Source organism: Phyllobates terribilis, unplaced genomic scaffold (genome assembly GCF_046119375.1).
Source record: "Phyllobates terribilis strain yellow unplaced genomic scaffold, ASM4611937v1 Scaffold_5__5_contigs__length_657084704, whole genome shotgun sequence".
Taxonomy (NCBI): domain Eukaryota; kingdom Metazoa; phylum Chordata; class Amphibia; order Anura; family Dendrobatidae; genus Phyllobates; species Phyllobates terribilis.
In genome coordinates, this window is record NW_027362765.1 from 98,937,271 (window position 1) to 98,961,574 (window position 24,304).

At 45.0% G+C, this 24,304-nt stretch overlaps 18 non-coding genes across 18 annotated transcripts; all 18 read left to right on the forward strand.

The window, feature by feature from the left end:
- The first annotated feature begins 881 nt into the window (after positions 1–881).
- On the forward strand, positions 882–1,072 carry LOC141274076 (U2 spliceosomal RNA). Its single transcript, XR_012322368.1, has one exon. It is a non-coding gene; the product is annotated as a U2 spliceosomal RNA (small nuclear RNA).
- Positions 1,073–2,187: 1,115 nt separating this feature from the next.
- LOC141150120 (U2 spliceosomal RNA) lies at positions 2,188–2,378 on the forward strand. The gene has a single exon (XR_012246390.1). It is a non-coding gene; the product is annotated as a U2 spliceosomal RNA (small nuclear RNA).
- A 1,115-nt stretch (positions 2,379–3,493) lies between these two features.
- On the forward strand, positions 3,494–3,684 carry LOC141150122 (U2 spliceosomal RNA). Its single transcript, XR_012246392.1, has one exon. It is a non-coding gene; the product is annotated as a U2 spliceosomal RNA (small nuclear RNA).
- Positions 3,685–4,799: 1,115 nt separating this feature from the next.
- LOC141149922 (U2 spliceosomal RNA) lies at positions 4,800–4,990 on the forward strand. The gene has a single exon (XR_012246200.1). It is a non-coding gene; the product is annotated as a U2 spliceosomal RNA (small nuclear RNA).
- A 1,115-nt stretch (positions 4,991–6,105) lies between these two features.
- LOC141274077 (U2 spliceosomal RNA) lies at positions 6,106–6,296 on the forward strand. The gene has a single exon (XR_012322369.1). It is a non-coding gene; the product is annotated as a U2 spliceosomal RNA (small nuclear RNA).
- A 1,115-nt stretch (positions 6,297–7,411) lies between these two features.
- On the forward strand, positions 7,412–7,602 carry LOC141274079 (U2 spliceosomal RNA). The gene has a single exon (XR_012322370.1). It is a non-coding gene; the product is annotated as a U2 spliceosomal RNA (small nuclear RNA).
- A 1,115-nt stretch (positions 7,603–8,717) lies between these two features.
- LOC141274080 (U2 spliceosomal RNA) lies at positions 8,718–8,908 on the forward strand. Its single transcript, XR_012322371.1, has one exon. It is a non-coding gene; the product is annotated as a U2 spliceosomal RNA (small nuclear RNA).
- Positions 8,909–10,023: 1,115 nt separating this feature from the next.
- Positions 10,024–10,214, forward strand: LOC141149543 (U2 spliceosomal RNA). Its single transcript, XR_012245835.1, has one exon. It is a non-coding gene; the product is annotated as a U2 spliceosomal RNA (small nuclear RNA).
- A 1,115-nt stretch (positions 10,215–11,329) lies between these two features.
- LOC141274081 (U2 spliceosomal RNA) lies at positions 11,330–11,520 on the forward strand. Its single transcript, XR_012322372.1, has one exon. It is a non-coding gene; the product is annotated as a U2 spliceosomal RNA (small nuclear RNA).
- A 1,115-nt stretch (positions 11,521–12,635) lies between these two features.
- Positions 12,636–12,826, forward strand: LOC141149544 (U2 spliceosomal RNA). The gene has a single exon (XR_012245836.1). It is a non-coding gene; the product is annotated as a U2 spliceosomal RNA (small nuclear RNA).
- Positions 12,827–13,941: 1,115 nt separating this feature from the next.
- On the forward strand, positions 13,942–14,132 carry LOC141274082 (U2 spliceosomal RNA). Its single transcript, XR_012322373.1, has one exon. It is a non-coding gene; the product is annotated as a U2 spliceosomal RNA (small nuclear RNA).
- A 1,115-nt stretch (positions 14,133–15,247) lies between these two features.
- On the forward strand, positions 15,248–15,438 carry LOC141274083 (U2 spliceosomal RNA). Its single transcript, XR_012322374.1, has one exon. It is a non-coding gene; the product is annotated as a U2 spliceosomal RNA (small nuclear RNA).
- A 1,111-nt stretch (positions 15,439–16,549) lies between these two features.
- On the forward strand, positions 16,550–16,740 carry LOC141274084 (U2 spliceosomal RNA). The gene has a single exon (XR_012322375.1). It is a non-coding gene; the product is annotated as a U2 spliceosomal RNA (small nuclear RNA).
- Positions 16,741–17,855: 1,115 nt separating this feature from the next.
- Positions 17,856–18,046, forward strand: LOC141149614 (U2 spliceosomal RNA). Its single transcript, XR_012245905.1, has one exon. It is a non-coding gene; the product is annotated as a U2 spliceosomal RNA (small nuclear RNA).
- Positions 18,047–19,161: 1,115 nt separating this feature from the next.
- LOC141274085 (U2 spliceosomal RNA) lies at positions 19,162–19,352 on the forward strand. The gene has a single exon (XR_012322376.1). It is a non-coding gene; the product is annotated as a U2 spliceosomal RNA (small nuclear RNA).
- A 1,115-nt stretch (positions 19,353–20,467) lies between these two features.
- Positions 20,468–20,658, forward strand: LOC141274086 (U2 spliceosomal RNA). The gene has a single exon (XR_012322377.1). It is a non-coding gene; the product is annotated as a U2 spliceosomal RNA (small nuclear RNA).
- Positions 20,659–21,773: 1,115 nt separating this feature from the next.
- On the forward strand, positions 21,774–21,964 carry LOC141149520 (U2 spliceosomal RNA). The gene has a single exon (XR_012245812.1). It is a non-coding gene; the product is annotated as a U2 spliceosomal RNA (small nuclear RNA).
- Positions 21,965–23,079: 1,115 nt separating this feature from the next.
- LOC141149547 (U2 spliceosomal RNA) lies at positions 23,080–23,270 on the forward strand. Its single transcript, XR_012245839.1, has one exon. It is a non-coding gene; the product is annotated as a U2 spliceosomal RNA (small nuclear RNA).
- Positions 23,271–24,304: the final 1,034 nt, after the last annotated feature.

Genomic DNA, 24,304 nt, shown 5'->3' on the forward strand with positions numbered 1-24,304 from the left:
TTACTTCCTTTTGGATAAACAGACATATTAGGCAAGCATTTTGGAGCTTTCACCTAAATAACTACAGGTGGTGAGATAAGCTGCACAATATAATTGACCTTTCAGTATATTGTTGCACACACACCATCTATTTAGCAAATGCCCTTGTTATCAACAGCAGCCTTTTAAACTCACCTGAGCTAACAGGTATGTGCGCTGGTTACTCTGCTGCGCTTAAAATTTCTTTTTTGGTTTGCTACAATGCCTTTTCTGAAACGTTGTCTCCTTCTGCTGGAACACTGACTTCTTTCATTTAATGCCTGCAGACTATAAAAGAGAACCCAACCCAAAAAGTTTGGTTGATTAGTCTGTGGCATTCTGTTAAACTGTTGCTTATGGCGGTCTCTGTGAGCTTCTCAGCGACATTCAGCCAGCCAGGTATCCTGCCTGCAGTAGATGGAATGTGGCAATGGAACGCTGGCTGCGCGTGTCATAATAGGCTCTGAGCCTTTATATACCTGTGCACAGCAGCAGCCACCTTCAGTCTGCTGCTGGACAGCCAGCAGCAGCAGCAGCAGGAGAGGTATGTAATCAGGAGCCCTCCTGCTAAGGGTAGACAGCTGCTCGTTCCACCCCACCCCCCGCCTTAATTGGTTCTCCTCCCTTCCAACGGTGTTGAGGCGGGTGGGAACAGCAGGGGGTGAAGGTGCTGTGTTTAAAGAGGTGGAGTTATGCAGATCTAAAACGCGTGGATTGCAGCAGCAGCAAGCCGAAAAGTGCAGGCATGTAAGGGATCTAGAGGTTGACAACATGTCTTCTTAACGGGAGTCCAGGAGCTCATCTCCACAAATGGACTTTTCAGGATCCTTGGGTGGCTCCGTAGTTTGAAACCAATTCTGGTTATCGCTTCTCGGCCTTTTGGCTAAGATCAAGTGTAGTATCTGTTCTTATCAGTTTAATATCTGATACGTCCCCTATCTGGGGACCATATATTAAATGGATTTTTAGAACAGGGAGATGGAAAAAGAGCTTGCTCTGTCCACTCCACGCATTGACCTGGTATTGCAGTATCTCCAGGACCGGTGCACCCCTTCTTTAATGCAGTTTCTAAAATCAGAAAGAATTGAATTCAATGTTTTTTGTTCATTTTGCTTGTTTGTCGGATTTTGGGATGGACTCTTTGGCTTTGCTTTTCTTCTCCTCATTGGATTTTTCATGTTCAAAGTTGCAGAAGCCAGATTACAAGCTCATTTTGGTTCAACTTCAGCAACTGTGCATTGCATTGCCATGTAATGTGATGCAATGCTATCTTTCTAGCTCTCCCTTTTTACTTCCTTTTGGATAAACAGACATATTAGGCAAGCATTTTGGAGCTTTCACCTAAATAACTACAGGTGGTGAGATAAGCTGCACAATATAATTGACCTTTCAGTATATTGTTGCACACACACCATCTATTTAGCAAATGCCCTTGTTATCAACAGCAGCCTTTTAAACTCACCTGAGCTAACAGGTATGTGCGCTGGTTACTCTGCTGCGCTTAAAATTTCTTTTTTGGTTTGCTACAATGCCTTTTCTGAAACGTTGTCTCCTTCTGCTGGAACACTGACTTCTTTCATTTAATGCCTGCAGACTATAAAAGAGAACCCAACCCAAAAAGTTTGGTTGATTAGTCTGTGGCATTCTGTTAAACTGTTGCTTATGGCGGTCTCTGTGAGCTTCTCAGCGACATTCAGCCAGCCAGGTATCCTGCCTGCAGTAGATGGAATGTGGCAATGGAACGCTGGCTGCGCGTGTCATAATAGGCTCTGAGCCTTTATATACCTGTGCACAGCAGCAGCCACCTTCAGTCTGCTGCTGGACAGCCAGCAGCAGCAGCAGCAGGAGAGGTATGTAATCAGGAGCCCTCCTGCTAAGGGTAGACAGCTGCTCGTTCCACCCCACCCCCCGCCTTAATTGGTTCTCCTCCCTTCCAACGGTGTTGAGGCGGGTGGGAACAGCAGGGGGTGAAGGTGCTGTGTTTAAAGAGGTGGAGTTATGCAGATCTAAAACGCGTGGATTGCAGCAGCAGCAAGCCGAAAAGTGCAGGCATGTAAGGGATCTAGAGGTTGACAACATGTCTTCTTAACGGGAGTCCAGGAGCTCATCTCCACAAATGGACTTTTCAGGATCCTTGGGTGGCTCCGTAGTTTGAAACCAATTCTGGTTATCGCTTCTCGGCCTTTTGGCTAAGATCAAGTGTAGTATCTGTTCTTATCAGTTTAATATCTGATACATCCCCTATCTGGGGACCATATATTAAATGGATTTTTAGAACAGGGAGATGGAAAAAGAGCTTTCTCTGTCCACTCCACGCATTGACCTGGTATTGCAGTATCTCCAGGACCGGTGCACCCCTTCATTAATGCAGTTTCTAAAATCAGAAAGAATTGAATTCAATGTTTTTTGTTCATTTTGCTTGTTTGTCGGATTTTGGGATGGACTCTTTGGCTTTGCTTTTCTTCTCCTCATTGGATTTTTCATGTTCAAAGTTGCAGAAGCCAGATTACAAGCTCATTTTGGTTCAACTTCAGCAACTGTGCATTGCATTGCCATGTAATGTGATGCAATGCTATCTTTCTAGCTCTCCCTTTTTACTTCCTTTTGGATAAACAGACATATTAGGCAAGCATTTTGGAGCTTTCACCTAAATAACTACAGGTGGTGAGATAAGCTGCACAATATAATTGACCTTTCAGTATATTGTTGCACACACACCATCTATTTAGCAAATGCCCTTGTTATCAACAGCAGCCTTTTAAACTCACCTGAGCTAACAGGTATGTGCGCTGGTTACTCTGCTGCGCTTAAAATTTCTTTTTTGGTTTGCTACAATGCCTTTTCTGAAACGTTGTCTCCTTCTGCTGGAACACTGACTTCTTTCATTTAATGCCTGCAGACTATAAAAGAGAACCCAACCCAAAAAGTTTGGTTGATTAGTCTGTGGCATTCTGTTAAACTGTTGCTTATGGCGGTCTCTGTGAGCTTCTCAGCGACATTCAGCCAGCCAGGTATCCTGCCTGCAGTAGATGGAATGTGGCAATGGAACGCTGGCTGCGCGTGTCATAATAGGCTCTGAGCCTTTATATACCTGTGCACAGCAGCAGCCACCTTCAGTCTGCTGCTGGACAGCCAGCAGCAGCAGCAGCAGGAGAGGTATGTAATCAGGAGCCCTCCTGCTAAGGGTAGACAGCTGCTCGTTCCACCCCACCCCCCGCCTTAATTGGTTCTCCTCCCTTCCAACGGTGTTGAGGCGGGTGGGAACAGCAGGGGGTGAAGGTGCTGTGTTTAAAGAGGTGGAGTTATGCAGATCTAAAACGCGTGGATTGCAGCAGCAGCAAGCCGAAAAGTGCAGGCATGTAAGGGATCTAGAGGTTGACAACATGTCTTCTTAACGGGAGTCCAGGAGCTCATCTCCACAAATGGACTTTTCAGGATCCTTGGGTGGCTCCGTAGTTTGAAACCAATTCTGGTTATCGCTTCTCGGCCTTTTGGCTAAGATCAAGTGTAGTATCTGTTCTTATCAGTTTAATATCTGATACATCCCCTATCTGGGGACCATATATTAAATGGATTTTTAGAACAGGGAGATGGAAAAAGAGCTTTCTCTGTCCACTCCACGCATTGACCTGGTATTGCAGTATCTCCAGGACCGGTGCACCCCTTCATTAATGCAGTTTCTAAAATCAGAAAGAATTGAATTCAATGTTTTTTGTTCATTTTGCTTGTTTGTCGGATTTTGGGATGGACTCTTTGGCTTTGCTTTTCTTCTCCTCATTGGATTTTTCATGTTCAAAGTTGCAGAAGCCAGATTACAAGCTCATTTTGGTTCAACTTCAGCAACTGTGCATTGCATTGCCATGTAATGTGATGCAATGCTATCTTTCTAGCTCTCCCTTTTTACTTCCTTTTGGATAAACAGACATATTAGGCAAGCATTTTGGAGCTTTCACCTAAATAACTACAGGTGGTGAGATAAGCTGCACAATATAATTGACCTTTCAGTATATTGTTGCACACACACCATCTATTTAGCAAATGCCCTTGTTATCAACAGCAGCCTTTTAAACTCACCTGAGCTAACAGGTATGTGCGCTGGTTACTCTGCTGCGCTTAAAATTTCTTTTTTGGTTTGCTACAATGCCTTTTCTGAAACGTTGTCTCCTTCTGCTGGAACACTGACTTCTTTCATTTAATGCCTGCAGACTATAAAAGAGAACCCAACCCAAAAAGTTTGGTTGATTAGTCTGTGGCATTCTGTTAAACTGTTGCTTATGGCGGTCTCTGTGAGCTTCTCAGCGACATTCAGCCAGCCAGGTATCCTGCCTGCAGTAGATGGAATGTGGCAATGGAACGCTGGCTGCGCGTGTCATAATAGGCTCTGAGCCTTTATATACCTGTGCACAGCAGCAGCCACCTTCAGTCTGCTGCTGGACAGCCAGCAGCAGCAGCAGCAGGAGAGGTATGTAATCAGGAGCCCTCCTGCTAAGGGTAGACAGCTGCTCGTTCCACCCCACCCCCCGCCTTAATTGGTTCTCCTCCCTTCCAACGGTGTTGAGGCGGGTGGGAACAGCAGGGGGTGAAGGTGCTGTGTTTAAAGAGGTGGAGTTATGCAGATCTAAAACGCGTGGATTGCAGCAGCAGCAAGCCGAAAAGTGCAGGCATGTAAGGGATCTAGAGGTTGACAACATGTCTTCTTAACGGGAGTCCAGGAGCTCATCTCCACAAATGGACTTTTCAGGATCCTTGGGTGGCTCCGTAGTTTGAAACCAATTCTGGTTATCGCTTCTCGGCCTTTTGGCTAAGATCAAGTGTAGTATCTGTTCTTATCAGTTTAATATCTGATACGTCCCCTATCTGGGGACCATATATTAAATGGATTTTTAGAACAGGGAGATGGAAAAAGAGCTTGCTCTGTCCACTCCACGCATTGACCTAGTATTGCAGTATCTCCAGGACCGGTGCACCCCTTCTTTAATGCAGTTTCTAAAATCAGAAAGAATTGAATTCAATGTTTTTTGTTCATTTTGCTTGTTTGTCGGATTTTGGGATGGACTCTTTGGCTTTGCTTTTCTTCTCCTCATTGGATTTTTCATGTTCAAAGTTGCAGAAGCCAGATTACAAGCTCATTTTGGTTCAACTTCAGCAACTGTGCATTGCATTGCCATGTAATGTGATGCAATGCTATCTTTCTAGCTCTCCCTTTTTACTTCCTTTTGGATAAACAGACATATTAGGCAAGCATTTTGGAGCTTTCACCTAAATAACTACAGGTGGTGAGATAAGCTGCACAATATAATTGACCTTTCAGTATATTGTTGCACACACACCATCTATTTAGCAAATGCCCTTGTTATCAACAGCAGCCTTTTAAACTCACCTGAGCTAACAGGTATGTGCGCTGGTTACTCTGCTGCGCTTAAAATTTCTTTTTTGGTTTGCTACAATGCCTTTTCTGAAACGTTGTCTCCTTCTGCTGGAACACTGACTTCTTTCATTTAATGCCTGCAGACTATAAAAGAGAACCCAACCCAAAAAGTTTGGTTGATTAGTCTGTGGCATTCTGTTAAACTGTTGCTTATGGCGGTCTCTGTGAGCTTCTCAGCGACATTCAGCCAGCCAGGTATCCTGCCTGCAGTAGATGGAATGTGGCAATGGAACGCTGGCTGCGCGTGTCATAATAGGCTCTGAGCCTTTATATACCTGTGCACAGCAGCAGCCACCTTCAGTCTGCTGCTGGACAGCCAGCAGCAGCAGCAGCAGGAGAGGTATGTAATCAGGAGCCCTCCTGCTAAGGGTAGACAGCTGCTCGTTCCACCCCACCCCCCGCCTTAATTGGTTCTCCTCCCTTCCAACGGTGTTGAGGCGGGTGGGAACAGCAGGGGGTGAAGGTGCTGTGTTTAAAGAGGTGGAGTTATGCAGATCTAAAACGCGTGGATTGCAGCAGCAGCAAGCCGAAAAGTGCAGGCATGTAAGGGATCTAGAGGTTGACAACATGTCTTCTTAACGGGAGTCCAGGAGCTCATCTCCACAAATGGACTTTTCAGGATCCTTGGGTGGCTCCGTAGTTTGAAACCAATTCTGGTTATCGCTTCTCGGCCTTTTGGCTAAGATCAAGTGTAGTATCTGTTCTTATCAGTTTAATATCTGATACGTCCCCTATCTGGGGACCATATATTAAATGGATTTTTAGAACAGGGAGATGGAAAAAGAGCTTGCTCTGTCCACTCCACGCATTGACCTGGTATTGCAGTATCTCCAGGACCGGTGCACCCCTTCTTTAATGCAGTTTCTAAAATCAGAAAGAATTGAATTCAATGTTTTTTGTTCATTTTGCTTGTTTGTCGGATTTTGGGATGGACTCTTTGGCTTTGCTTTTCTTCTCCTCATTGGATTTTTCATGTTCAAAGTTGCAGAAGCCAGATTACAAGCTCATTTTGGTTCAACTTCAGCAACTGTGCATTGCATTGCCATGTAATGTGATGCAATGCTATCTTTCTAGCTCTCCCTTTTTACTCCCTTTTGGATAAACAGACATATTAGGCAAGCATTTTGGAGCTTTCACCTAAATAACTACAGGTGGTGAGATAAGCTGCACAATATAATTGACCTTTCAGTATATTGTTGCACACACACCATCTATTTAGCAAATGCCCTTGTTATCAACAGCAGCCTTTTAAACTCACCTGAGCTAACAGGTATGTGCGCTGGTTACTCTGCTGCGCTTAAAATTTCTTTTTTGGTTTGCTACAATGCCTTTTCTGAAACGTTGTCTCCTTCTGCTGGAACACTGACTTCTTTCATTTAATGCCTGCAGACTATAAAAGAGAACCCAACCCAAAAAGTTTGGTTGATTAGTCTGTGGCATTCTGTTAAACTGTTGCTTATGGCGGTCTCTGTGAGCTTCTCAGCGACATTCAGCCAGCCAGGTATCCTGCCTGCAGTAGATGGAATGTGGCAATGGAACGCTGGCTGCGCGTGTCATAATAGGCTCTGAGCCTTTATATACCTGTGCACAGCAGCAGCCACCTTCAGTCTGCTGCTGGACAGCCAGCAGCAGCAGCAGCAGGAGAGGTATGTAATCAGGAGCCCTCCTGCTAAGGGTAGACAGCTGCTCGTTCCACCCCACCCCCCGCCTTAATTGGTTCTCCTCCCTTCCAACGGTGTTGAGGCGGGTGGGAACAGCAGGGGGTGAAGGTGCTGTGTTTAAAGAGGTGGAGTTATGCAGATCTAAAACGCGTGGATTGCAGCAGCAGCAAGCCGAAAAGTGCAGGCATGTAAGGGATCTAGAGGTTGACAACATGTCTTCTTAACGGGAGTCCAGGAGCTCATCTCCACAAATGGACTTTTCAGGATCCTTGGGTGGCTCCGTAGTTTGAAACCAATTCTGGTTATCGCTTCTCGGCCTTTTGGCTAAGATCAAGTGTAGTATCTGTTCTTATCAGTTTAATATCTGATACGTCCCCTATCTGGGGACCATATATTAAATGGATTTTTAGAACAGGGAGATGGAAAAAGAGCTTGCTCTGTCCACTCCACGCATTGACCTGGTATTGCAGTATCTCCAGGACCGGTGCACCCCTTCTTTAATGCAGTTTCTAAAATCAGAAAGAATTGAATTCAATGTTTTTTGTTCATTTTGCTTGTTTGTCGGATTTTGGGATGGACTCTTTGGCTTTGCTTTTCTTCTCCTCATTGGATTTTTCATGTTCAAAGTTGCAGAAGCCAGATTACAAGCTCATTTTGGTTCAACTTCAGCAACTGTGCATTGCATTGCCATGTAATGTGATGCAATGCTATCTTTCTAGCTCTCCCTTTTTACTCCCTTTTGGATAAACAGACATATTAGGCAAGCATTTTGGAGCTTTCACCTAAATAACTACAGGTGGTGAGATAAGCTGCACAATATAATTGACCTTTCAGTATATTGTTGCACACACACCATCTATTTAGCAAATGCCCTTGTTATCAACAGCAGCCTTTTAAACTCACCTGAGCTAACAGGTATGTGCGCTGGTTACTCTGCTGCGCTTAAAATTTCTTTTTTGGTTTGCTACAATGCCTTTTCTGAAACGTTGTCTCCTTCTGCTGGAACACTGACTTCTTTCATTTAATGCCTGCAGACTATAAAAGAGAACCCAACCCAAAAAGTTTGGTTGATTAGTCTGTGGCATTCTGTTAAACTGTTGCTTATGGCGGTCTCTGTGAGCTTCTCAGCGACATTCAGCCAGCCAGGTATCCTGCCTGCAGTAGATGGAATGTGGCAATGGAACGCTGGCTGCGCGTGTCATAATAGGCTCTGAGCCTTTATATACCTGTGCACAGCAGCAGCCACCTTCAGTCTGCTGCTGGACAGCCAGCAGCAGCAGCAGCAGGAGAGGTATGTAATCAGGAGCCCTCCTGCTAAGGGTAGACAGCTGCTCGTTCCACCCCACCCCCCGCCTTAATTGGTTCTCCTCCCTTCCAACGGTGTTGAGGCGGGTGGGAACAGCAGGGGGTGAAGGTGCTGTGTTTAAAGAGGTGGAGTTATGCAGATCTAAAACGCGTGGATTGCAGCAGCAGCAAGCCGAAAAGTGCAGGCATGTAAGGGATCTAGAGGTTGACAACATGTCTTCTTAACGGGAGTCCAGGAGCTCATCTCCACAAATGGACTTTTCAGGATCCTTGGGTGGCTCCGTAGTTTGAAACCAATTCTGGTTATCGCTTCTCGGCCTTTTGGCTAAGATCAAGTGTAGTATCTGTTCTTATCAGTTTAATATCTGATACGTCCCCTATCTGGGGACCATATATTAAATGGATTTTTAGAACAGGGAGATGGAAAAAGAGCTTGCTCTGTCCACTCCACGCATTGACCTGGTATTGCAGTATCTCCAGGACCGGTGCACCCCTTCTTTAATGCAGTTTCTAAAATCAGAAAGAATTGAATTCAATGTTTTTTGTTCATTTTGCTTGTTTGTCGGATTTTGGGATGGACTCTTTGGCTTTGCTTTTCTTCTCCTCATTGGATTTTTCATGTTCAAAGTTGCAGAAGCCAGATTACAAGCTCATTTTGGTTCAACTTCAGCAACTGTGCATTGCATTGCCATGTAATGTGATGCAATGCTATCTTTCTAGCTCTCCCTTTTTACTCCCTTTTGGATAAACAGACATATTAGGCAAGCATTTTGGAGCTTTCACCTAAATAACTACAGGTGGTGAGATAAGCTGCACAATATAATTGACCTTTCAGTATATTGTTGCACACACACCATCTATTTAGCAAATGCCCTTGTTATCAACAGCAGCCTTTTAAACTCACCTGAGCTAACAGGTATGTGCGCTGGTTACTCTGCTGCGCTTAAAATTTCTTTTTTGGTTTGCTACAATGCCTTTTCTGAAACGTTGTCTCCTTCTGCTGGAACACTGACTTCTTTCATTTAATGCCTGCAGACTATAAAAGAGAACCCAACCCAAAAAGTTTGGTTGATTAGTCTGTGGCATTCTGTTAAACTGTTGCTTATGGCGGTCTCTGTGAGCTTCTCAGCGACATTCAGCCAGCCAGGTATCCTGCCTGCAGTAGATGGAATGTGGCAATGGAACGCTGGCTGCGCGTGTCATAATAGGCTCTGAGCCTTTATATACCTGTGCACAGCAGCAGCCACCTTCAGTCTGCTGCTGGACAGCCAGCAGCAGCAGCAGCAGGAGAGGTATGTAATCAGGAGCCCTCCTGCTAAGGGTAGACAGCTGCTCGTTCCACCCCACCCCCCGCCTTAATTGGTTCTCCTCCCTTCCAACGGTGTTGAGGCGGGTGGGAACAGCAGGGGGTGAAGGTGCTGTGTTTAAAGAGGTGGAGTTATGCAGATCTAAAACGCGTGGATTGCAGCAGCAGCAAGCCGAAAAGTGCAGGCATGTAAGGGATCTAGAGGTTGACAACATGTCTTCTTAACGGGAGTCCAGGAGCTCATCTCCACAAATGGACTTTTCAGGATCCTTGGGTGGCTCCGTAGTTTGAAACCAATTCTGGTTATCGCTTCTCGGCCTTTTGGCTAAGATCAAGTGTAGTATCTGTTCTTATCAGTTTAAAATCTGATACGTCCCCTATCTGGGGACCATATATTAAATGGATTTTTAGAACAGGGAGATGGAAAAAGAGCTTGCTCTGTCCACTCCACGCATTGACCTGGTATTGCAGTATCTCCAGGACCGGTGCACCCCTTCTTTAATGCAGTTTCTAAAATCAGAAAGAATTGAATTCAATGTTTTTTGTTCATTTTGCTTGTTTGTCGGATTTTGGGATGGACTCTTTGGCTTTGCTTTTCTTCTCCTCATTGGATTTTTCATGTTCAAAGTTGCAGAAGCCAGATTATAAGCTCATTTTGGTTCAACTTCAGCAACTGTGCATTGCATTGCCATGTAATGTGATGCAATGCTATCTTTCTAGCTCTCCCTTTTTACTTCCTTTTGGATAAACAGACATATTAGGCAAGCATTTTGGAGCTTTCACCTAAATAACTACAGGTGGTGAGATAAGCTGCACAATATAATTGACCTTTCAGTATATTGTTGCACACACACCATCTATTTAGCAAATGCCCTTGTTATCAACAGCAGCCTTTTAAACTCACCTGAGCTAACAGGTATGTGCGCTGGTTACTCTGCTGCGCTTAAAATTTCTTTTTTGGTTTGCTACAATGCCTTTTCTGAAACGTTGTCTCCTTCTGCTGGAACACTGACTTCTTTCATTTAATGCCTGCAGACTATAAAAGAGAACCCAACCCAAAAAGTTTAGTTGATTAGTCTGTGGCATTCTGTTAAACTGTTGCTTATGGCGGTCTCTGTGAGCTTCTCAGCGACATTCAGCCAGCCAGGTATCCTGCCTGCAGTAGATGGAATGTGGCAATGGAACGCTGGCTGCGCGTGTCATAATAGGCTCTGAGCCTTTATATACCTGTGCACAGCAGCAGCCACCTTCAGTCTGCTGCTGGACAGCCAGCAGCAGCAGCAGCAGGAGAGGTATGTAATCAGGAGCCCTCCTGCTAAGGGTAGACAGCTGCTCGTTCCACCCCACCCCCCGCCTTAATTGGTTCTCCTCCCTTCCAACGGTGTTGAGGCGGGTGGAAACAGCAGGGGGTGAAGGTGCTGTGTTTAAAGAGGTGGAGTTATGCAGATCTAAAACGCGTGGATTGCAGCAGCAGCAAGCCGAAAAGTGCAGGCATGTAAGGGATCTAGAGGTTGACAACATGTCTTCTTAACGGGAGTCCAGGAGCTCATCTCCACAAATGGACTTTTCAGGATCCTTGGGTGGCTCCGTAGTTTGAAACCATTTCTGGTTATCGCTTCTCGGCCTTTTGGCTAAGATCAAGTGTAGTATCTGTTCTTATCAGTTTAATATCTGATACGTCCCCTATCTGGGGACCATATATTAAATGGATTTTTAGAACAGGGAGATGGAAAAAGAGCTTGCTCTGTCCACTCCACGCATTGACCTGGTATTGCAGTATCTCCAGGACCGGTGCACCCCTTCTTTAATGCAGTTTCTAAAATCAGAAAGAATTGAATTCAATGTTTTTTGTTCATTTTGCTTGTTTGTCGGATTTTGGGATGGACTCTTTGGCTTTGCTTTTCTTCTCCTCATTGGATTTTTCATGTTCAAAGTTGCAGAAGCCAGATTACAAGCTCATTTTGGTTCAACTTCAGCAACTGTGCATTGCATTGCCATGTAATGTGATGCAATGCTATCTTTCTAGCTCTCCCTTTTTACTTCCTTTTGGATAAACAGACATATTAGGCAAGCATTTTGGAGCTTTCACCTAAATAACTACAGGTGGTGAGATAAGCTGCACAATATAATTGACCTTTCAGTATATTGTTGCACACACACCATCTATTTAGCAAATGCCCTTGTTATCAACAGCAGCCTTTTAAACTCACCTGAGCTAACAGGTATGTGCGCTGGTTACTCTGCTGCGCTTAAAATTTCTTTTTTGGTTTGCTACAATGCCTTTTCTGAAACGTTGTCTCCTTCTGCTGGAACACTGACTTCTTTCATTTAATGCCTGCAGACTATAAAAGAGAACCCAACCCAAAAAGTTTGGTTGATTAGTCTGTGGCATTCTGTTAAACTGTTGCTTATGGCGGTCTCTGTGAGCTTCTCAGCGACATTCAGCCAGCCAGGTATCCTGCCTGCAGTAGATGGAATGTGGCAATGGAACGCTGGCTGCGCGTGTCATAATAGGCTCTGAGCCTTTATATACCTGTGCACAGCAGCAGCCACCTTCAGTCTGCTGCTGGACAGCCAGCAGCAGCAGCAGCAGGAGAGGTATGTAATCAGGAGCCCTCCTGCTAAGGGTAGACAGCTGCTCGTTCCACCCCACCCCCCGCCTTAATTGGTTCTCCTCCCTTCCAACGGTGTTGAGGCGGGTGGGAACAGCAGGGGGTGAAGGTGCTGTGTTTAAAGAGGTGGAGTTATGCAGATCTAAAACGCGTGGATTGCAGCAGCAGCAAGCCGAAAAGTGCAGGCATGTAAGGGATCTAGAGGTTGACAACATGTCTTCTTAACGGGAGTCCAGGAGCTCATCTCCACAAATGGACTTTTCAGGATCCTTGGGTGGCTCCGTAGTTTGAAACCAATTCTGGTTATCGCTTCTCGGCCTTTTGGCTAAGATCAAGTGTAGTATCTGTTCTTATCAGTTTAAAATCTGATACGTCCCCTATCTGGGGACCATATATTAAATGGATTTTTAGAACAGGGAGATGGAAAAAGAGCTTGCTCTGTCCACTCCACGCATTGACCTGGTATTGCAGTATCTCCAGGACCGGTGCACCCCTTCTTTAATGCAGTTTCTAAAATCAGAAAGAATTGAATTCAATGTTTTTTGTTCATTTTGCTTGTTTGTCGGATTTTGGGATGGACTCTTTGGCTTTGCTTTTCTTCTCCTCATTGGATTTTTCATGTTCAAAGTTGCAGAAGCCAGATTATAAGCTCATTTTGGTTCAACTTCAGCAACTGTGCATTGCATTGCCATGTAATGTGATGCAATGCTATCTTTCTAGCTCTCCCTTTTTACTTCCTTTTGGATAAACAGACATATTAGGCAAGCATTTTGGAGCTTTCACCTAAATAACTACAGGTGGTGAGATAAGCTGCACAATATAATTGACCTTTCAGTATATTGTTGCACACACACCATCTATTTAGCAAATGCCCTTGTTATCAACAGCAGCCTTTTAAACTCACCTGAGCTAACAGGTATGTGCACTGGTTACTCTGCTGCGCTTAAAATTTCTTTTTTGGTTTGCTACAATGCCTTTTCTGAAACGTTGTCTCCTTCTGCTGGAACACTGACTTCTTTCATTTAATGCCTGCAGACTATAAAAGAGAACCCAACCCAAAAAGTTTAGTTGATTAGTCTGTGGCATTCTGTTAAACTGTTGCTTATGGCGGTCTCTGTGAGCTTCTCAGCGACATTCAGCCAGCCAGGTATCCTGCCTGCAGTAGATGGAATGTGGCAATGGAACGCTGGCTGCGCGTGTCATAATAGGCTCTGAGCCTTTATATACCTGTGCACAGCAGCAGCCACCTTCAGTCTGCTGCTGGACAGCCAGCAGCAGCAGCAGCAGGAGAGGTATGTAATCAGGAGCCCTCCTGCTAAGGGTAGACAGCTGCTCGTTCCACCCCACCCCCCGCCTTAATTGGTTCTCCTCCCTTCCAACGGTGTTGAGGCGGGTGGGAACAGCAGGGGGTGAAGGTGCTGTGTTTAAAGAGGTGGAGTTATGCAGATCTAAAACGCGTGGATTGCAGCAGCAGCAAGCCGAAAAGTGCAGGCATGTAAGGGATCTAGAGGTTGACAACATGTCTTCTTAACGGGAGTCCAGGAGCTCATCTCCACAAATGGACTTTTCAGGATCCTTGGGTGGCTCCGTAGTTTGAAACCATTTCTGGTTATCGCTTCTCGGCCTTTTGGCTAAGATCAAGTGTAGTATCTGTTCTTATCAGTTTAATATCTGATACGTCCCCTATCTGGGGACCATATATTAAATGGATTTTTAGAACAGGGAGATGGAAAAAGAGCTTGCTCTGTCCACTCCACGCATTGACCTGGTATTGCAGTATCTCCAGGACCGGTGCACCCCTTCTTTAATGCAGTTTCTAAAATCAGAAAGAATTGAATTCAATGTTTTTTGTTCATTTTGCTTGTTTGTCGGATTTTGGGATGGACTCTTTGGCTTTGCTTTTCTTCTCCTCATTGGATTTTTCATGTTCAAAGTTGCAGAAGCCAGATTACAAGCTCATTTTGGTTCAACTTCAGCAACTGTGCATTGCATTGCCATGTAATGTGATGCAATGCTATCTTTCTAGCTCTCCCTTTTTACTTCCTTTTGGATAAACAGACATATTAGGCAAGCATTTTGGAGCTTTCACCTAAATAACTACAGGTGGTGAGATAAGCTGCACAATATAATTGACCTTTCAGTATATTGTTGCACACACACCATCTATTTAGCAAATGCCCTTGTTATCAACAGCAGCCTTTTAAACTCACCTGAGCTAACAGGTATGTGCGCTGGTTACTCTGCTGCGCTTAAAATTTCTTTTTTGGTTTGCTACAATGCCTTTTCTGAAACGTTGTCTCCTTCTGCTGGAACACTGACTTCTTTCATTTAATGCCTGCAGACTATAAAAGAGAACCCAACCCAAAAAGTTTGGTTGATTAGTCTGTGGCATTCTGTTAAACTGTTGCTTATGGCGGTCTCTGTGAGCTTCTCAGCGACATTCAGCCAGCCAGGTATCCTGCCTGCAGTAGATGGAATGTGGCAATGGAACGCTGGCTGCGCGTGTCATAATAGGCTCTAAGCCTTTATATACCTGTGCACAGCAGCAGCCACCTTCAGTCTGCTGCTGGACAGCCAGCAGCAGCAGCAGCAGGAGAGGTATGTAATCAGGAGCCCTCCTGCTAAGGGTAGACAGCTGCTCGTTCCACCCCACCCCCCGCCTTAATTGGTTCTCCTCCCTTCCAACGGTGTTGAGGCGGGTGGGAACAGCAGGGGGTGAAGGTGCTGTGTTTAAAGAGGTGGAGTTATGCAGATCTAAAACGCGTGGATTGCAGCAGCAGCAAGCCGAAAAGTGCAGGCATGTAAGGGATCTAGAGGTTGACAACATGTCTTCTTAACGGGAGTCCAGGAGCTCATCTCCACAAATGGACTTTTCAGGATCCTTGGGTGGCTCCGTAGTTTGAAACCAATTCTGGTTATCGCTTCTCGGCCTTTTGGCTAAGATCAAGTGTAGTATCTGTTCTTATCAGTTTAATATCTGATACGTCCCCTATCTGGGGACCATATATTAAATGGATTTTTAGAACAGGGAGATGGAAAAAGAGCTTGCTCTGTCCACTCCACGCATTGACCTGGTATTGCAGTATCTCCAGGACCGGTGCACCCCTTCTTTAATGCAGTTTCTAAAATCAGAAAGAATTGAATTCAATGTTTTTTGTTCATTTTGCTTGTTTGTCGGATTTTGGGATGGACTCTTTGGCTTTGCTTTTCTTCTCCTCATTGGATTTTTCATGTTCAAAGTTGCAGAAGCCAGATTACAAGCTCATTTTGGTTCAACTTCAGCAACTGTGCATTGCATTGCCATGTAATGTGATGCAATGCTATCTTTCTAGCTCTCCCTTTTTACTTCCTTTTGGATAAACAGACATATTAGGCAAGCATTTTGGAGCTTTCACCTAAATAACTACAGGTGGTGAGATAAGCTGCACAATATAATTGACCTTTCAGTATATTGTTGCACACACACCATCTATTTAGCAAATGCCCTTGTTATCAACAGCAGCCTTTTAAACTCACCTGAGCTAACAGGTATGTGCGCTGGTTACTCTGCTGCGCTTAAAATTTCTTTTTTGGTTTGCTACAATGCCTTTTCTGAAACGTTGTCTCCTTCTGCTGGAACACTGACTTCTTTCATTTAATGCCTGCAGACTATAAAAGAGAACCCAACCCAAAAAGTTTGGTTGATTAGTCTGTGGCATTCTGTTAAACTGTTGCTTATGGCGGTCTCTGTGAGCTTCTCAGCGACATTCAGCCAGCCAGGTATCCTGCCTGCAGTAGATGGAATGTGGCAATGGAACGCTGGCTGCGCGTGTCATAATAGGCTCTGAGCCTTTATATACCTGTGCACAGCAGCAGCCACCTTCAGTCTGCTGCTGGACAGCCAGCAGCAGCAGCAGGAGAGGTATGTAATCAGGAGCCCTCCTGCTAAGGGTAGACAGCTGCTCGTTCCACCCCACCCCCGCCTTAATTGGTTCTCCTCCCTTCCAACGGTGTTGAGGCGGGTGGGAACAGCAGGGGGTGAAGGTGCTGTGTTTAAAGAGGTGGAGTTATGCAGATCTAAAACGCGTGGATTGCAGCAGCAGCAAGCCGAAAAGTGCAGGCATGTAAGGGATCTAGAGGTTGACAACATGTCTTCTTAACGGGAGTCCAGGAGCTCATCTCCACAAATGGACTTTTCAGGATCCTTGGGTGGCTCCGTAGTTTGAAACCATTTCTGGTTATCGCTTCTCGGCCTTTTGGCTAAGATCAAGTGTAGTATCTGTTCTTATCAGTTTAATATCTGATACGTCCCCTATCTGGGGACCATATATTAAATGGATTTTTAGAACAGGGAGATGGAAAAAGAGCTTGCTCTGTCCACTCCACGCATTGACCTGGTATTGCAGTATCTCCAGGACCGGTGCACCCCTTCTTTAATGCAGTTTCTAAAATCAGAAAGAATTGAATTCAATGTTTTTTGTTCATTTTGCTTGTTTGTCGGATTTTGGGATGGACTCTTTGGCTTTGCTTTTCTTCTCCTCATTGGATTTTTCATGTTCAAAGTTGCAGAAGCCAGATTACAAGCTCATTTTGGTTCAACTTCAGCAACTGTGCATTGCATTGCCATGTAATGTGATGCAATGCTATCTTTCTAGCTCTCCCTTTTTACTTCCTTTTGGATAAACAGACATATTAGGCAAGCATTTTGGAGCTTTCACCTAAATAACTACAGGTGGTGAGATAAGCTGCACAATATAATTGACCTTTCAGTATATTGTTGCACACACACCATCTATTTAGCAAATGCCCTTGTTATCAACAGCAGCCTTTTAAACTCACCTGAGCTAACAGGTATGTGCGCTGGTTACTCTGCTGCGCTTAAAATTTCTTTTTTGGTTTGCTACAATGCCTTTTCTGAAACGTTGTCTCCTTCTGCTGGAACACTGACTTCTTTCATTTAATGCCTGTAGACTATAAAAGAGAACCCAACCCAAAAAGTTTGGTTGATTAGTCTGTGGCATTCTGTTAAACTGTTGCTTATGGCGGTCTCTGTGAGCTTCTCAGCGACATTCAGCCAGCCAGGTATCCTGCCTGCAGTAGATGGAATGTGGCAATGGAACGCTGGCTGCGCGTGTCATAATAGGCTCTGAGCCTTTATATACCTGTGCACAGCAGCAGCCACCTTCAGTCTGCTGCTGGACAGCCAGCAGCAGCAGCAGCAGGAGAGGTATGTAATCAGGAGCCCTCCTGCTAAGGGTAGACAGCTGCTCGTTCCACCCCACCCCCCGCCTTAATTGCTTCTCCTCCCTTCCAACGGTGTTGAGGCGGGTGGGAACAGCAGGGGGTGAAGGTGCTGTGTTTAAAGAGGTGGAGTTATGCAGATCTAAAACGCGTGGATTGCAGCAGCAGCAAGCCGAAAAGTGCAGGCATGTAAGGGATCTAGAGGTTGACAACATGTCTTCTTAACGGGAGTCCAGGAGCTCATCTCCACAAATGGACTTTTCAGGATCCTTGGGTGGCTCCGTAGTTTGAAACCAATTCTGGTTATCGCTTCTCGGCCTTTTGGCTAAGATCAAGTGTAGTATCTGTTCTTATCAGTTTAATATCTGATACGTCCCCTATCTGGGGACCATATATTAAATGGATTTTTAGAACAGGGAGATGGAAAAAGAGCTTGCTCTGTCCACTTCACGCATTGACCTGGTATTGCAGTATCTCCAGGACCGGTGCACCCCTTCTTTAATGCAGTTTCTAAAATCAGAAAGAATTGAATTCAATGTTTTTTGTTCATTTTGCTTGTTTGTCGGATTTTGGGATGGACTCTTTGGCTTTGCTTTTCTTCTCCTCATTGGATTTTTCATGTTCAAAGTTGCAGAAGCCAGATTACAAGCTCATTTTGGTTCAACTTCAGCAACTGTGCATTGCATTGCCATGTAATGTGATGCAATGCTATCTTTCTAGCTCTCCCTTTTTACTTCCTTTTGGATAAACAGACATATTAGGCAAGCATTTTGGAGCTTTCACCTAAATAACTACAGGTGGTGAGATAAGCTGCACAATATAATTGACCTTTCAGTATATTGTTGCACACACACCATCTATTTAGCAAATGCCCTTGTTATCAACAGCAGCCTTTTAAACTCACCTGAGCTAACAGGTATGTGCGCTGGTTACTCTGCTGCGCTTAAAATTTCTTTTTTGGTTTGCTACAATGCCTTTTCTGAAACGTTGTCTCCTTCTGCTGGAACACTGACTTCTTTCATTTAATGCCTGCAGACTATAAAAGAGAACCCAACCCAAAAAGTTTGGTTGATTAGTCTGTGGCATTCTGTTAAACTGTTGCTTATGGCGGTCTCTGTGAGCTTCTCAGCGACATTCAGCCAGCCAGGTATCCTGCCTGCAGTAGATGGAATGTGGCAATGGAACGCTGGCTGCGCGTGTCATAATAGGCTCTGAGCCTTTATATACCTGTGCACAGCAGCAGCCACCTTCAGTCTGCTGCTGGACAGCCAGCAGCAGCAGCAGCAGGAGAGGTATGTAATCAGGAGCCCTCCTGCTAAGGGTAGACAGCTGCTCGTTCCACCCCACCCCCCGCCTTAATTGGTTCTCCTCCCTTCCAACGGTGTTGAGGCGGGTGGGAACAGCAGGGGGTGAAGGTGCTGTGTTTAAAGAGGTGGAGTTATGCAGATCTAAAACGCGTGGATTGCAGCAGCAGCAAGCCGAAAAGTGCAGGCATGTAAGGGATCTAGAGGTTGACAACATGTCTTCTTAACGGGAGTCCAGGAGCTCATCTCCACAAATGGACTTTTCAGGATCCTTGGGTGGCTCCGTAGTTTGAAACCAATTCTGGTTATCGCTTCTCGGCCTTTTGGCTAAGATCAAGTGTAGTATCTGTTCTTATCAGTTTAATATCTGATACGTCCCCTATCTGGGGACCATATATTAAATGGATTTTTAGAACAGGGAGATGGAAAAAGAGCTTGCTCTGTCCACTCCACGCATTGACCTGGTATTGCAGTATCTCCAGGACCGGTGCACCCCTTCTTTAATGCAGTTTCTAAAATCAGAAAGAATTGAATTCAATGTTTTTTGTTCATTTTGCTTGTTTGTCGGATTTTGGGATGGACTCTTTGGCTTTGCTTTTCTTCTCCTCATTGGATTTTTCATGTTCAAAGTTGCAGAAGCCAGATTACAAGCTCATTTTGGTTCAACTTCAGCAACTGTGCATTGCATTGCCATGTAATGTGATGCAATGCTATCTTTCTAGCTCTCCCTTTTTACTTCCTTTTGGATAAACAGACATATTAGGCAAGCATTTTGGAGCTTTCACCTAAATAACTACAGGTGGTGAGATAAGCTGCACAATATAATTGACCTTTCAGTATATTGTTGCACACACACCATCTATTTAGCAAATGCCCTTGTTATCAACAGCAGCCTTTTAAACTCACCTGAGCTAACAGGTATGTGCGCTGGTTACTCTGCTGCGCTTAAAATTTCTTTTTTGGTTTGCTACAATGCCTTTTCTGAAACGTTGTCTCCTTCTGCTGGAACACTGACTTCTTTCATTTAATGCCTGCAGACTATAAAAGAGAACCCAACCCAAAAAGTTTGGTTGATTAGTCTGTGGCATTCTGTTAAACTGTTGCTTATGGCGGTCTCTGTGAGCTTCTCAGCGACATTCAGCCAGCCAGGTATCCTGCCTGCAGTAGATGGAATGTGGCAATGGAACGCTGGCTGCGCGTGTCATAATAGGCTCTGAGCCTTTATATACCTATGCACAGCAGCAGCCACCTTCAGTCTGCTGCTGGACAGCCAGCAGCAGCAGCAGCAGGAGAGGTATGTAATCAGGAGCCCTCCTGCTAAGGGTAGACAGCTGCTCGTTCCACCCCACCCCCCGCCTTAATTGGTTCTCCTCCCTTCCAACGGTGTTGAGGCGGGTGGGAACAGCAGGGGGTGAAGGTGCTGTGTTTAAAGAGGTGGAGTTATGCAGATCTAAAACGCGTGGATTGCAGCAGCAGCAAGCCGAAAAGTGCAGGCATGTAAGGGATCTAGAGGTTGACAACATGTCTTCTTAACGGGAGTCCAGGAGCTCATCTCCACAAATGGACTTTTCAGGATCCTTGGGTGGCTCCGTAGTTTGAAACCAATTCTGGTTATCGCTTCTCGGCCTTTTGGCTAAGATCAAGTGTAGTATCTGTTCTTATCAGTTTAATATCTGATACGTCCCCTATCTGGGGACCATATATTAAATGGATTTTTAGAACAGGGAGATGGAAAAAGAGCTTGCTCTGTCCACTCCACGCATTGACCTGGTATTGCAGTATCTCCAGGACCGGTGCACCCCTTCTTTAATGCAGTTTCTAAAATCAGAAAGAATTGAATTCAATGTTTTTTGTTCATTTTGCTTGTTTGTCGGATTTTGGGATGGACTCTTTGGCTTTGCTTTTCTTCTCCTCATTGGATTTTTCATGTTCAAAGTTGCAGAAGCCAGATTACAAGCTCATTTTGGTTCAACTTCAGCAACTGTGCATTGCATTGCCATGTAATGTGATGCAATGCTATCTTTCTAGCTCTCCCTTTTTACTTCCTTTTGGATAAACAGACATATTAGGCAAGCATTTTGGAGCTTTCACCTAAATAACTACAGGTGGTGAGATAAGCTGCACAATATAATTGACCTTTCAGTATATTGTTGCACACACACCATCTATTTAGCAAATGCCCTTGTTATCAACAGCAGCCTTTTAAACTCACCTGAGCTAACAGGTATGTGCGCTGGTTACTCTGCTGCGCTTAAAATTTCTTTTTTGGTTTGCTACAATGCCTTTTCTGGAACGTTGTCTCCTTCTGCTGGAACACTGACTTCTTTCATTTAATGCCTGCAGACTATAAAAGAGAACCCAACCCAAAAAGTTTGGTTGATTAGTCTGTGGCATTCTGTTAAACTGTTGCTTATGGCGGTCTCTGTGAGCTTCTCAGCGACATTCAGCCAGCCAGGTATCCTGCCTGCAGTAGATGGAATGTGGCAATGGAACGCTGGCTGCGCGTGTCATAATAGGCTCTGAGCCTTTATATACCTGTGCACAGCAGCAGCCACCTTCAGTCTGCTGCTGGACAGCCAGCAGCAGCAGCAGCAGGAGAGGTATGTAATCAGGAGCCCTCCTGCTAAGGGTAGACAGCTGCTCGTTCCACCCCACCCCCTGCCTTAATTGGTTCTCCTCCCTTCCAACGGTGTTGAGGCGGGTGGGAACAGCAGGGGGTGAAGGTGCTGTGTTTAAAGAGGTGGAGTTATGCAGATCTAAAACGCGTGGATTGCAGCAGCAGCAAGCCGAAAAGTGCAGGCATGTAAGGGATCTAGAGGTTGACAACATGTCTTCTTAACGGGAGTCCAGGAGCTCATCTCCACAAATGGACTTTTCAGGATCCTTGGGTGGCTCCGTAGTTTGAAACCAATTCTGGTTATCGCTTCTCGGCCTTTTGGCTAAGATCAAGTGTAGTATCTGTTCTTATCAGTTTAATATCTGATACGTCCCCTATCTGGGGACCATATATTAAATGGATTTTTAGAACAGGGAGATGGCAAAAGAGCTTGCTCTGTCCACTCCACGCATTGACCTGGTATTGCAGTATCTCCAGGACCGGTGCACCCCTTCTTTAATGCAGTTTCTAAAATCAGAAAGAATTGAATTCAATGTTTTTTGTTCATTTTGCTTGTTTGTCGGATTTTGGGATGGACTCTTTGGCTTTGCTTTTCTTCTCCTCATTGGATTTTTCATGTTCAAAGTTGCAGAAGCCAGATTACAAGCTCATTTTGGTTCAACTTCAGCAACTGTGCATTGCATTGCCATGTAATGTGATGCAATGCTATCTTTCTAGCTCTCCCTTTTTACTTCCTTTTGGATAAACAGACATATTAGGCAAGCATTTTGGAGCTTTCACCTAAATAACTACAGGTGGTGAGATAAGCTGCACAATATAATTGACCTTTCAGTATATTGTTGCACACACACCATCTATTTAGCAAATGCCCTTGTTATCAACAGCAGCCTTTTAAACTCACCTGAGCTAACAGGTATGTGCGCTGGTTACTCTGCTGCGCTTAAAATTTCTTTTTTGGTTTGCTACAATGCCTTTTCTGAAACGTTGTCTCCTTCTGCTGGAACACTGACTTCTTTCATTTAATGCCTGCAGACTATAAAAGAGAACCCAACCCAAAAAGTTTGGTTGATTAGTCTGTGGCATTCTGTTAAACTGTTGCTTATGGCGGTCTCTGTGAGCTTCTCAGCGACATTCAGCCAGCCAGGTATCCTGCCTGCAGTAGATGGAATGTGGCAATGGAACGCTGGCTGCGCGTGTCATAATAGGCTCTGAGCCTTTATATACCTGTGCACAGCAGCAGCCACCTTCAGTCTGCTGCTGGACAGCCAGCAGCAGCAGCAGCAGGAGAGGTATGTAATCAGGAGCCCTCCTGCTAAGGGTAGACAGCTGCTCGTTCCACCCCACCCCCCGCCTTAATTGGTTCTCCTCCCTTCCAACGGTGTTGAGGCGGGTGGGAACAGCAGGGGGTGAAGGTGCTGTGTTTAAAGAGGTGGAGTTATGCAGATCTAAAACGCGTGGATTGCAGCAGCAGCAAGCCGAAAAGTGCAGGCATGTAAGGGATCTAGAGGTTGACAACATGTCTTCTTAACGGGAGTCCAGGAGATCATCTCCACAAATGGACTTTTCAGGATCCTTGGGTGGCTCCGTAGTTTGAAACCAATTCTGGTTATCGCTTCTTGGCCTTTTGGCTAAGATCAAGTGTAGTATCTGTTCTTATCAGTTTAATATCTGATACGTCCCCTATCTGGGGACCATATATTAAATGGATTTTTAGAACAGGGAGATGGCAAAAGAGCTTGCTCTGTCCACTCCACGCATTGACCTGGTATTGCAGTATCTCCAGGACCGGTGCACCCCTTCTTTAATGCAGTTTCTAAAATCAGAAAGAATTGAATTCAATGTTTTTTGTTCATTTTGCTTGTTTGTCGGATTTTGGGATGGACTCTTTGGCTTTGCTTTTCTTCTCCTCATTGGATTTTTCATGTTCAAAGTTGCAGAAGCCAGATTACAAGCTCATTTTGGTTCAACTTCAGCAACTGTGCATTGCATTGCCATGTAATGTGATGCAATGCTATCTTTCTAGCTCTCCCTTTTTACTTCCTTTTGGATAAACAGACATATTAGGCAAGCATTTTGGAGCTTTCACCTAAATAACTACAGGTGGTGAGATAAGCTGCACAATATAATTGACCTTTCAGTATATTGTTGCACACACACCATCTATTTAGCAAATGCCCTTGTTATCAACAGCAGCCTTTTAAACTCACCTGAGCTAACAGGTATGTGCGCTGGTTACTCTGCTGCGCTTAAAATTTCTTTTTTGGTTTGCTACAATGCCTTTTCTGAAACGTTGTCTCCTTCTGCTGGAACACTGACTTCTTTCATTTAATGCCTGCAGACTATAAAAGAGAACCCAACCCAAAAAGTTTGGTTGATTAGTCTGTGGCATTCTGTTAAACTGTTGCTTATGGCGGTCTCTGTGAGCTTCTCAGCGACATTCAGCCAGCCAGGTATCCTGCCTGCAGTAGATGGAATGTGGCAATGGAACGCTGGCTGCGCGTGTCATAATAGGCTCTGAGCCTTTATATACCTGTGCACAGCAGCAGCCACCTTCAGTCTGCTGCTGGACAGCCAGCAGCAGCAGCAGCAGGAGAGGTATGTAATCAGGAGCCCTCCTGCTAAGGGTAGACAGCTGCTCGTTCCACCCCACCCCCCGCCTTAATTGGTTCTCCTCCCTTCCAACGGTGTTGAGGCGGGTGGGAACAGCAGGGGGTGAAGGTGCTGTGTTTAAAGAGGTGGAGTTATGCAGATCTAAAACGCGTGGATTGCAGCAGCAGCAAGCCGAAAAGTGCAGGCATGTAAGGGATCTAGAGGTTGACAACATGTCTTCTTA